Here is a 14170-nt window from a genome sequence, read left to right on the forward strand (position 1 = left end):
GGGGGTCTGCACGGGCAGCATCACTCGCGTTTCCCCGCCTACTTCAAATGACCAAAACCATTGCTGCTGTACTACTTTGGACCCGCTAGAGGCGAAATGAAACAAATAAACAACTGTTGCTCTCAGACTAAGTTTCATTTCAAACAAAGATCTAAACGAGTTGCCTATAATAGAACAAGGACAGAAATTCCTCTCTGTGGAGGATCATGTTTGAGTAACTAGATCTTTTCTGAAGAAAAGCTAAGTGGTGCCTTCAAAATGTTGGATTTGCCTCTGTATGGTGCCATGAGTCCATAGATTGCATCCCAGTGTCTCTATATATAATATTCTGATGCTGAGATTTGGCTGGCTCATGGGTCACTATATGGTTGCTATGTGTGGCTAGTTACTAGTTACTTCCTAGTGAGTAGGAAGTTGCTACAGTGTTGCCGTCCGAATGGCTGCTTGTTGGCCTGAGACAAAAGAGACCACCCAACGACTCTGATATGATTCTTTTTCTACTTTTTCTTTTTTTGCGTTGTTGCATTTCATTTTTTTTGTCTTGTCTTCGTCATTGTTTGTCTTGTCTTTCCTCAGTATGCAGAGGTTTTGTCTGGAAAAAGAAAATCAGTTTTACCTGCCAAGAAATAGTTAGAGACAGTCTGAATATGTCTAGTTCCCTATAAGTAGTCAAAAATAGTATGTGAAAAGAGTAGTAGTCACTGTAAAAAAAAAAGAAAAAAAGTGGCTGCCTTAAATTTTTAAGTACAATCAATCTGGATGTCATTTCAACTTAAATTACATTAAACTGACTTTAAAAAATAGTTGAATCTTGTATAGGCCTAACATAAAAAAAGGTTGAAAATCGCTTCTTATTTTGATGAGTTAAAGCAATATAAAAACATGTTGTTGTCATAACTTATTGATCATATAATTTTTACTGTGTATGTCTGAATTCATTTGTTTATAAAGCACAATGCGAAAAGTACCCGGATGACCTAGTTCTGGCATGAAGTGCGCATCTGATGGACACTTCACTATCCCATGAGGCCACAGGAGAGAAGTTGGAAATGGAAGTGAAACAAAACTTACGCCGTAAGTCACATAACAATGGTGACATGGTGAATATATGTCCGGATTTCATTCATATAGTCATTTTTATTCAAATGTTACTCGGTATATGATTATATGATTCGGATGCAGCTGGGGATTGTGGCAATGGAGATGGATTTGGATATACTCACTGCTGAAAAGATCAGGATATTTGGTCGCCAAAATATGTTGTGTTTTGGATGCTGGTCTCCCCAGGCCATTAAAAATCTTATCAAGACTTCCTTGCTCAATCAGCTTCACCAGCCAAGTTTTGCTGGTCAACAGCATGGCGTGAAAATTCATGCAGGTCTAAATCTAATTCAACCTGAAGAAATCACATAATTAACTATACTTTTCACATTAAGCTTAACTGTGGGTTAATGTATTTTATTAAACCTGGGCTGAAGCCACTTTTAACCCTGGATAACATTTTACATTTGCAATTTTAGGAGTTAGAACTTATTTTAACCGCTTTTAAAGCAATAGTTCATGCACAATTTCAAATGTTGTGATTATTTACTTACCATCATGTTGTTCCAAACCAGTGTGAGTTTCATTCTTCTGTTGAACACAAAAAAAAGATATTTAGAAAAATGTTGGTAACCAAGACAGTTGATGGTAGCCATTGACTTTGATTGTAACCAGTGATTTTGCCAAGTAAGATATCAACATATTTTGTTGATCCTGGAACAACATGCTCATCCGAAAACATAGTCCTAACCCTATCCCTACTCCTAAACATAACCTATACGTACCCACAAGTTATCCCTAAAATCACTATAGAAGCCCCAATTGGTTTTAAGCCTAAACTTGACATGCACTGTAAACTTGTCCCTCAAATCTGATTGGTTGATTGGAATGTTGTTTAAAGGTCAACAAAGATTTTGATCCAGGAACATGTTGTTCTTGGAGAAATCATATTCACCCCATTGACTTCCATAGTATTTTTTTTTCCTACTGTTTGATTACTAAAAACATTCAAAATTTTGTGTTCAACAGAAGAAAGAAACTTATACAGGTTGGGATTTATATGTCAAGTGCAAAGCCTAATGGTCATCTTGTGGAGCTAAGGGAGATGGTTTTAATGACTACCAAAAGCTGTCTTTCTGCCTGAAGCACCTTCTGGTACATAATAAAGAAATGTGGTAGTTTCTATGTCTGTTTAAGTTCTGAGCAAGTAGTCTAAACATCGGTTGACAGTTACTTAACCAGATTTTTATAAACTGAGGTCCTGTTTTATTTATTTGTTCACTAGCCTTGGAATAAGCTCAAAGTCTCAAAAGCCAGTTTATAATTATACTTTCCCAGCATACACAACTACAAAGATTTAGCCTCTTCTAAGTTTGGTCTAAGGGAAAGCGAAACACTGCTTTTCAGAAAGGCGTTGTGGGTGGCACATAAACTGGTCATTAAATCATCTAAATAATCAGATTAAATAAATTTCGTTAACAAAATTCAACCAACAGTCCAATCAGATTACTTCGTTCAATTCTCTGTTCAAAGAATAAAAACTCACACTGGTACACAGATGCAACATACAAAAATAGGTCATGAGTAAACAGGGCCGTCGTCGCCCACTCTTCACTCCGTGAATATACGCAAATGAAAATGAAGATGATCATAAATTGATTAGCAAAACATATGTGATCATAAACGCTCCTGACTATTTAAACGAGGCTTGGCACATGTTAATAATGTCGTTTTGGTGGAGAAGATTCAGGGGGAGCTGAGTGGGATCTCGTGAGCGCTGGTTTTGGCACGGAATGGTAAGGCACCTCATGTTTGGTGGTTGTTGTTAGTGAAGGCAGAGTGGAATGCTGTGGTGAGCAGCTGATTTACACCATATGAAAACCTTACAAACTGAGCTCTGCCTCGAGCTGTAATCTGCAATCACATGACCGGCCTCAGCCAATGGCAGGTTTCAACTTACCCTCTGTGGAGACTCACAACAAAGCAAGTCCCTGCTGCTGATTTGTGTGAGTGCCTACGTATTTATTGGTAGATGTGTGTGTGTTTTTGGGGCCTGGCTTCAAATTGAAGCAATCAAATTAATCTTACTACACAAAGCGATCATGAAGCGGTTATCATGATGTAATGATGTGTTATGAAGTTGTAGTGTACTGTTCATTTTCTGCAGTCTGTCCATACCAAGAAATAAACACCTCTAACATGCAGTAGAAGGCTTCGGGATTCTTGAACTCTGTCTCTCGATCTCCCTGGCTCTCGGCAGAGCCCCAGCTGGCCTTCTCCTAGGGCTCTTGCTCTAGCACAGCAGGAAACTGCTAGAGAAACAGAAGAAATCAATTAAGGCGTGTGGCCTGATCAAGCTCCGTCTTTTCTTGTGTTCTCTCTTAATACGGACAATTACAGACAAACACAGTCCACAAATAATATAACCGTTGTTTTCCTTCCATGGATGTGACTTTAGGAATAGGAATTGAATCATATTTTCACACTGTCTGCATAATTTGACAATTGACTACTACAACTACAGCTTGATTAGTAGGCTAATGACACACAATAAAAACAAAATGACATCTATAATATTTATATACTGTATATATATAGCCTATAGATTTTTTTGTCATGTCTCATATTCAAGCATGAATGTTTGGTGTAGTGGAATTGACTTTAAAACAATATAGCAGCTGTAAAAAAAAAAAAAAAAAAAAAAAAGGTTTTGAAGTGGTTTATTTCCCTAAAAATAATTATACTAAAATATATTTGAAAGACATTTATTGTAAGTCTTTGAAGTATTTAAGTATTTTAATTCATGCTTTGCAGACTGCTTGATAACTTAATTAAATAAAATTTCTGTATATTTCACAAGACACAGGTAAATGACACTTTATGTGAGGATTGTTTTAAGTTCACTTAAATTAAAAGTTGTTATATTTTTGAAGCCTAGTAAATGTTTTTAAAAAATGATATATGCCATTAAGCAAGTATTTAAAAGATACTATCTTTATGTTGTTTCTACATTAGTTTAGAGATTAAAAAAACTTAAGTGTTTTAATCGCAATTAATCACAGAAAAAATGTCTGATTAATCTAGTTAATTTTTTTAATCGATCAGCAAATGCTGATCAGTTTCATGTGATATATCATATATAAAGAAACATACTGTTAAAACAACTTTAAAAAGTAAGTGTTTGTGCTGCATTAAGATTTTAAGGGTCAACTCAAATATCCAAGTTGTCATAGTACAACTTCACATTTCAACGTAAAATTTTAAGGCAGCACGAACAAGTTGAAACAACTTTTCTTTTTTTTTTACAGTGTATCAGAAATGCAGGTAAAATTCACCCAGAGACAGAAGTGCTTGTAGAATGGACGCCAAGATGTATTGGTACAGAACATCAAAACACTTATATTCAGATCAAATGAGAAGACATCTGATCAACTTAAAATTCGCACAGCACATAAAACAGGAAATGACATGGGAAATGACACTCACATTATTGTCTACTGTCTGCAAGCCACTCAATGCAGAAGCAGCATTCGCCAGTCTGTGCGCCTTGCTGACCATTAAATCCGCTTATTTTGTTCTTAATAAATGTTAGTGTTGTTAATGCAAATTATATAATTAGACTGTAGCAAATTTTTTAAACTAAATTTTTTAACTAAATCTCGATAATTACATGACGTGCACTGAAAGATTTTGTGATTTGTGTCTTATCAAATGATTATTGAGCAATATAAAATAATTTTACATAACTATTGTATCTTTTAGTAATAGTAATTTTATAGTAAAATAGGTGCGTTAAACAGGGTGCATAATTAAAAGCTTATGTAACTGTAGAGGGGAGCGGCAACAATATTTGCAATATGTGCCCCCTTTAAATTGATTTTCAGGGATATATGTGCATTTAAAATATCGAAACATTTTTTAAAAAAAACTTCTTATTAGACAGTGAATATATATATTTGGTGACTACAGGTCACTTAGAGACAATAAACCCATACTGAAAATAACTAGATAGGCCAATATTATGAAATATAGCAGGTCAGCTGCATTCTGATGCACATTCTGCAGCTGATCAGCAGGAGGCGCTAGTAAACCATCTTTAATCACATGTCTTTGTCCTCACGTGCTGGCTCCAAAACAAAGTGTCCAATCCCAGGCCTCAGAACACAGCAGCACTGACACTGCTGACAGAGGAAATGACACTCAATTAATGTGCTTATCTCGCCTCTTTCACAAAACATCAGGAGATTAGATTTGGGCCTGATGACAGATATTTTGTCACGGCAAACCCGAAGCTGACCTCATGCATTGTGTGATACAAAGCTTTTCTTTCCAGAACTATCGTGTTCCTCTTCCCGTTCTCTATGTTACAGCGTATTAGATTAGAAGAGAAAATTGTGGGGTGGAGATGTGAAAAGTGTGTTTGTGGCATGCATGATGTGTGTGTTTGTGTGCTATAGACCTTATGCACCAGAGAAACGTGGGCGCCGTCACCTTTAGAATATTGTCTTTGAACTTCCGTTTTTGCGGTCGCTCTGTATATTTCTATGGCATCGCTGTCCAGGAGTAATTAGCTGGTGAAGTGGATTTACTTATTGTAGAGTTAACAAAAGTAATCATGAGCATTGTAATGTTTATCATAAGCATTGTAAAGCAGATGTCTTAACAAATGTCGACCGGGAAATCTTTTACGAGCAGTTCATTCATACCTATGCAAGATCGCTGTGAAAATACAGACCGGAAGTCAAAAGACAACGAGCGCAGCGCTGAAAAGGGGCGGGGCTACATAAGGTCTTATAGAGACCTACGTTTTTCATACATTCGTTCATTATGACACATGGAAGCAAAACGGGATGCGAATACCATTTCATTTTAAGTGCAACACAGAATGAAGATAGACCAACAAAAGGCACAGGCCTTAAGGAGAAACTTTAGAGGGGGTCAGAGACACAAAAAGAGAAAGCACTGAGTGAATGAGAGGCAGTGGGGCGGGATAAAAGACTGCACTTGCTTTGGCCAGAAGCAACAGGATTTTCAAACTCTCAGCTGCTGTGGATTGGGAAGGACTCTGTCTCCATCTGCCCTGCCCTGCTGGAGAATGACACCAGCCTCTTTTCACCAAAACCACAGAGCGCCAAGCATCAAGGGTGCAAGGCCTACAAGAGGCCAGCTGTCCATGTTTTAGTGCGCTTATCTTTTCTAAAGGCCACCAACAGTTGGGAAGGGAACAGTGGAGTCATCTGTATGCCAAAAATCTTGAGAAAAAAGCAGCAGCTGACCCCCGAGACCGCAGGGCTGGCTGGGTTACTGGCTCCATGTGCACCGATGTATTGCATGAAAAAGTGCAAATCAATAGTATTTTTGTGAATGTGAATGTGTAGGTGCATTTCCATGCTCTACATGATATACTGCAATATCTGGATAAAAGTAGGGCAGTAAAGGGCTATAAGTGATGCTTTTCCCCAGGCGAGACTGTCAGTTTAACAGGACTCGACAGTTTTACGCATCGTTATGATACGGTACATGCATGAACTCACATGTATGGGCTTATGTATGCATGTACAAATTGTCATTTACGATCATTGCGGTTGCGGTTCGTTATATAATGATGTAAATGAGAGTCTACTTGTTCACACAGCCTTTAAATCAATCACAGTTTCTTTCTTGAAACTACTTTATTTTTTTTTCTTGAATACTGCAAAACCCTTCATTCTACGCCAGGCTAAATTAGAAGCATGTAGGTCGTAACCTTCATTTTGAGAACGCAAATTATATTGTAGGGAAAATCACTTGCTTTATTTAGTTTTTACAGTTTGAAAAAAAGATTTTTTATATATATCCCAATCATCCCAATGTGTATAGAAGCCCATGACAATTTTTTTAAATAAATACATTTAAAAAGAGGAATTTGTTGCAAATAAAAAAAGAATTGATGTCTTTCTTATAAATAACAAATATTTATTTTAAAACTATATTTAACATTTGCAATTTTCTTGCAATTTTTTTTTTATTATGTGACAAAGAACAAATTTTACTTAAAGAACAAAGAACAAATTTTCAAAGAACAAAGAACAAATTTTACTTAATTTCAAAATTACTTTTCTTATTTTTTACTTTTAATTTATTTTTTATTTTGTGTATTTTTGATTCATGGAACAACTATACATTAGAGAGTGAAGCTGTTTTGTATGTAAAATTGTTCACTTTTAAAACAAGGACCTTTTTCCCCTTTACTGTACTGTCTGTTAATACAAGGGTATTTTTGAGTTCCATAGTTATATGTTTCTTCATAGGCAAAATTACAGACGTGAACTGTGATGTATACTTTCTTGACCCAAACCCAAAAACTGCACACTAACTGTTTGTCCTGTGCCAGGGAGACAAATGTGACTCTGGCGGCTGTGTGTTTGAGGAATAGATCTGTTACTGCTCTGTTTGGTTTGAATATGTCTAGTTTCGGGATTCTTGTGTGGGTGTTCACATGCTGTTTTGACAAAGGACGTCTCTGGACAGGTTCACTTTGAAACATTGTGGAAGTGATCTCATATCCCATAATAAAAAATAAAAAAGATAAAAGTTAGACCAACTGTAAAAAGCAATATTATTCTTAGTTATCTTTGCAGGAAGCTTTTAGCCAAAGTCTGACTTGGAAAAGGGCTAAATCAGAACTGGTAGTTGCTAGAACAAATATGCTTCCCATGCAAGCTTGTGTCATTTTAGGCGGTTTACTTTGAAGAAAAGCATGTGGAAAAGGCCTATGCAGTTTTCATAGAGATGCAATTTATTGCACTGGGTCCAAAAAGTAGGCTACTTGGGACATTTTTAACCCTTTAAGCAGATTTCATTTTAAGAAAAAAGGGGGAAAAGGTACAAGCTTGTTATGCAACAGATATCCATTAAAGATGTCCAAAATGTTACATTTAGTTAAAGTGAATGTGAATAAAAAGGAAAGTGAACAAAAGGTGAAAAATATTTTTCGCGATTCCCCCTGGCCGAATCCGAAATCGCCCCCTACCTCACATAGCAATTTGCAGTGGTGTCTGAAACCATAGTGGACGTTATTCAGTGCACTTATTCAATCCCACACTGCACTGCAATAACGATTGTACAAACGATGCACGCTCAACGGCAGTCCAAATTCGCTCTCTCCTTTTTATTCACTCAGTGAATAGGTGAACAGTATTAGGGGACTAACATAGGGAATAGTGAACGAGGGTTTAGGATTTCGGATTCATCCCCCGTCTTTGTTAATTCACTTTTTATTTTGATGTTCTTTTGTCATGTGTTGCCTGTGTTCAGTGTGCTTAGTTCCCGTTTCCTTGGTTGCCATAGTTATTCATTGTTTAATTGATTAGTGTCTCACCTGTTCCTCATCATCCTGTGTATTTATACCCTCAGTTATCTTATGTTCTTTGTCTTGTTAACGTTTTGTACTGGTTCTTCTCAGCATGGTTCCAAGTGGTTATTAAATGTGAGTTTAATATCCTTCTGCGCCATGCATCTTTGTGGCTTATAAGTCAAGCCAGCACACTTTTCATTTCATTTCATTTCATTTCATTTCATTTCATTTATAGAGTTTGCAGGGGTAAAAAATGCATTTATCGTTTTTTTGGTTATATTGATTTATTTTTATAATACAATATTTAATAAAATAAAATACTTTTTTTCTATTTCATTTGTTTTGTTGGGTGTTCCTTTTCATGTCAAAAGGGAAGTTATATATAGCCTACAGTACATGGTGTAACAATAACTTCATAAATATAGCCACACAGTAGTATACACTGATTTACTGCTTACTATATGCTAACTATAGACCAATTCAAAGGAATCACAAATCAAGCAGGTGAATTACAAACAAAAAATTAAGAGCTGCATATGGCAAGCAATATCCACTACACATGCACAAATCAACTACTGTACCAAAACATCCTCAACATCCTCAAAAAATTCCCTCATTATGTAATCAACAGATGTGTGGCTTGCATTTTCCTGTCAGGTGCTAGAAAGTACTTTTGACCATCAAAACAATCTTTGAATCCACGTGATTATGTTCTAGCTGTGACTTTTTGTGGTTATCAAGTGACCAAAAACATTTTTAAAAATTCCACTTGAACTTAGACAAACAATGATTTGACAAAGACATGAACAATGTGTAAGCAAACCAGCTAAATATAGTAGCTCTGATTAGATAAAAACAAAGATACTCTGGAGAGGAGGAAACTCCCAATGGAGGGCCGCTAAGTAGCCTACATCTTCCCATCACTACAAGTGTGTGCGGAGAGTATAGGACGAGGTCAGTGCACTGTTATCTCAGGCCGAAAGTCAAGTCAAATAGCAAGGGATGATTTTGACATTCCTCAGCATCTATTTCAGTTGAAGCTTGAAGTATGACAAGGACTTTGGCAGCTATGCCATTTCAGTAATAGCTAGGCAATGTTAAGGAGTTTTTCACTTCACTCTGCTGTTGTTTTCCCAGACTTTTAACTGTAGAAACCCCTTAAAAAAAACCTGTGGTGAAAATCAAGTTTTTTAATGTTGGTTATATGTCTATGTGTTTAATATAGCCTTTAAGACGAACCATGTGCAGATTCATCAGTCAGCACCTTTGCTGAGTATTTCTCCCTAAAACTGCAGCGCACCAAAGACAGTAAATGTGGTTTGAAACCGCCCCTGTTTCCTACCACCACAAACACGGGACCAATCCCGTCAATGTGCGGGACGGGGCTTTTTTCCTCTGACTTCTATGATGTACAAAGCGTTTCTAAGGATGCTGATTTTTAGAAGGCAGACTGAGATGGTGAACGGAAACATGGTTTGTGTAACATTATCAACACATTATTAGCTGTTTGATAACGTAGTCAAGCCAAAGTGTTATGTGTCCGACGTTGTAGAGAGCGATACATAAAACGCATTACTGTTCTGATACATCGACTTGTATACGAGCCTGTATAATTAACTCTTCCTCTTCTTCTTCTTCAGTTTCTGGTTCAAACATATATGGCTGAATTAAACCAATATTTCCACTTGCCACAGCATTTACTACAGTAAAGTTGATCGAGAAGATCAGGTATTCTGAGCTTGTGTGAGTGAGTGGAGGGGGAGCTAATTTGCATATTTATGGTTCCAGATGATTTCCATTACACGAGAGTAGATGTTAAAACTTCATGCTGATTTGTACTCGGCTTTCGCCAAGATAAGCAAAACTAAGACGTAGCTTTACAGTAAACTATGCTTCTCCATCCATTTACGCTTCTTTCCATAAGGTAGTGTGACTCCCCTTCTGTCCAGCGTTAACGGCAGCAGTGTACTTGGCGCGTTAGCGCACGCGACGGCTGCAACTACAGGACCAGCACGACAACCGTCTGGATTGAACCGAGTAGGGGACATCTCTAGGGTCTTCAAGTGGGCACCTTCCGTCCTCAGTGTTTCGTCGACTAGCCCACGACACCTCAAGAGGGCTCGACAGTGACTCTGGCGTCCCAGAGTCACCCCCCTCCGTCCCCCACTCAACTCAGCCCAGCTTACTGACCTCTACATCCCTCCTGCTGCTGAGACCTAACCACAATATCACAATCTCTCCGCGACCCAACCATACGCGCCAACCCGTTGACTAAGGCTGTCGAGCCCCACTGGTGCGTTAATATGCAGTTTCAGTGGACAACGGTTCCGTATGGCATACCACCTACCGCAAAACACAATATCTACCCAACCACCCGTCATTCACGCAATATCCACAGGAACGTATACAAACAAACCAACAGACTCTTCAAGTTTTCAAGAACTCTACGAAACCGTAGCGTGGCGGCCTGTACACAGCCAGCTAGAATCTTTCCATCTCAACCACAGCCAGTTGCTGCTCCTTTCTGCTGCTTCAGATAAGTTCTTTACTGTGCGACGCAACTCTTGGCCACTGAATCCGACGTCTCTGAGGAACCGGGTTGTAGAGTGTGCCACAAAACCTCGACAACCCACTTCCACTGGATAAACCTGGACTCTCCATCCTCGCTGTTCTGCTTCAGTGGCCAGATGAGCATACCGCAGTTTCTTCCTCTCATATGCCTCATCTACCGCATCCTCCCATGGCACTGTTAACTCTATCAGTTGAACAATGCGTATACATATACTAAATGAAGCAAGGGTGTATAGTTACATTCAAGATATTTTAAGGGATGAATAAATTATTTCCACGGGAATGTTTTTTTTATATATATGTAATTTTGATTATCAAAGATGTTTAAAGGTATAACATTTTTGACTGCAGGGGCACTTTAAGAGGTCTGATATCAAACTCTCTCCTTCTATTGCAATTAATAATATCCAGAGCCACTTTAATACAACACTTTAATACAATAATAGACAAGTTCTGCTTCAGTACATTCAGATCCTCATTCAAATTTGCATATAATAGCTACACGACTGGATAAATTCTTGAAATTACCCTCAGAGTATATTTAATTTATGCTGTTTGAAATATAATTCTTCTATTAGTGTTATTTGTGTGGTTTATCCCATGGAATTACCAAATTAGTACTAAAGCCAAATACCCTGCTGAAAAAAAGCATTTCTTGGTGGGCTCTTGTGACTTTAATCACCCTGAAACAGCCAAGAAACCAAGCAGAATACCCTAGCAACTGCAAAGCAACACCCTAACGCCATTCAGAACCATTGTTATTTATATACTATTATAGTTTTTTTTAATCAATATTTTGAATTATCTTTTTTATATTTTCATTTTTCATTTTCATTTGTTAATTGTTTGAAATTTTGCAATGTGCTTAGCCATTTTTATCATTAAAAAAAATCTTTTTAAACAGTTTGAACATTTCAAACTTTTCCTGAAATTAAATTTTGTGTGTGTGTGTATATATATATAGCTACACATTATATATAGACACACACATAGGCCTATTATATATTTACAAACTTTTATGTTAGATGCAATTAATCACAATTAATTGATTTGACAGCACTGTTTATTTTATTTGAGCTTTATTTCAATTAACAATCAAATATTTTTTTATTTTTAATTCTCTGGCAAGTACGAACAACTGTATCTATCTATAAATTACAGGAACGTCTGTCTGTCTGTCTGTTATTCGCATATCTCTCGAACTGTTAGTCTGATGGATTTCAAACTTGACAGGTGTCTTGCTACAGGCACGAGTAAGTACAGTGCCGAGTTTGACGTTGTTTAGATTAGAAATGCAAAAGACATCGGTAAATATATCAGTAAAAGAATCATACATTTGGCTTTTGCCGCTCTATCCGCTGGCCACTCCCCCTCTCACACTGCACACTGAGTGGTCACTCCCCAAAATAAACATTCTGACATTAGAGGGTTCTGGTTTAAAAAAAAGATCTGAATATAGTATTTTATTCACGGCCATCATTTGAAGTAGCCTATTCACAAACTGTTTGCTCAACAAGCGTAGCGTTTTCGTGGAGGTCACTGTGTAGCCTGCTCCCTGAATCGTCGCACTTATTCATTTGTGGATGTTAACTGAATCTGTAAGTCAGCTACACTGGTTACTTCTGAATATTATATTTTATTCTGGTGCGCTTAACGTTATCGTTTTCTCAGAGTTTAGGCTCCTGTGTAATAGTAGCCTATAGGTATTCAGCAACTATTCATGCATGGGCATTGCACTAGTCATCATAATGGTGACTGTTGTGAAACAGCATTCATTTTTTTGCACATAAATCTATTTTTTTATTATTATTTCGAAAAACATACTCATCTCACCACACCTCGATTATGACAACATTTATTTGCGACAACATAATTTGTTTAAAAGCATTTAATAATGCAGATATTCCCACATGAGTCATAGCACGTGTTTGATGAGTCGGTCTGGGTTTGGGTGTGTTTGATGGGCGGTGTGGTTGTTAGGGTGGAGTATGCACTGAGGGTTACACACGTGCTTTGGGGCGACATGTGGCTCCAGACCTGTCCCATGGGAAACTGGTGTGAAAGGAAGACTGGGTATTTATGGAGGCGGAGGGCCTTGGGCATCTGTTTAGCACTTTAGTATTAGCATGGGCTTGAGGTAAAAGGAATTTGAAAAATGATGTACAAAAGTTTGGGATCGGTAAGATTTTTTAAATGGTTTTGAAATAAGTCTCTCCCAGAAAGAAGTCTCTCTTCCTCACCAAGGCTTTAATCAAAATTACAGTAAAACAGCGATATTGTGAAATATCGGTTATAATATTACGGTTTTCTATTTGAATATTTTAAAACATAATTTATTCCTGTGATGACAAAGCTGAATTTTCAGCATCATTACTCCAGTCTTAAGTGTCACATGATCCTTCAGAAATCATTCTTTGCTGCTCAAGAAACATTGTTTTTTTTGTAGTTTTTTTTACAATTATTTTCAGTTGCAAAGAGCTGCTTAATGTTTTTGTGGAAACATGACATTTTTTTCAGGATTCTTTATATATAGGACTAATATATATATATATATATATACATATCATCATTTGATTTAATTTGATTTAGACATTTGAAAGCCCCAAAGCACACTTGTGTAATTGGACTCTACTCAACAAAGGCCATGTGACAACTAGTCCCAGTCTCATCTCACTGATTTTAATGTGGAAAATGTTATAATTTTCCACTTTTCAGTAATTTAAAACCATTGTTTTATAGCTAGTATTAAGGTTTTGTCCCACCTAGTCAACACAGCAGGTCCCTGCATTGCAGCTGTGCAAATGTGCCAATACAGCAAACTTACTGACGCTGTAACACACACACAAATGAACGTGAATACGCTTGACGCTGCAAGACTCACATTCATTTCCTCTCACTGAAATCAGCTGTTGGCAGAGAGAGAGAGAGAGAGAGAGAGAGAGAGAGAGAGAGAGAGAGAGAGAGAGAGAGAGAGAGAGAGAGAGAGAGAGAGAGAGAGAGAGAGAGAGAGAGAGAGAGAGAGAGAGAGAGAGAGAGAGAGAGAGAGAGAGAGAGAGAGAGAGAGAGAGAGAGAGAGAGAGAGAGAGAGAGAGAGAGAGAGAGAGAGAGAGAGAGAGTCAATATTCAGTTAGATGTCAAGAGGCACTTTCACAACAGTACTAGTCAGGGGTCTGTCTGTTTGACTATAGACTAAGCAATTTAGAGATTTATGGAAGTCAACAG

Source organism: Rhinichthys klamathensis, unplaced genomic scaffold, assembly GCF_029890125.1.
Source record: "Rhinichthys klamathensis goyatoka isolate OS25496 unplaced genomic scaffold, OSU_Roscu_1.1 h1tg000032l_1, whole genome shotgun sequence".
NCBI classification, from domain to species: Eukaryota; Metazoa; Chordata; class Actinopteri; order Cypriniformes; family Leuciscidae; genus Rhinichthys; species Rhinichthys klamathensis.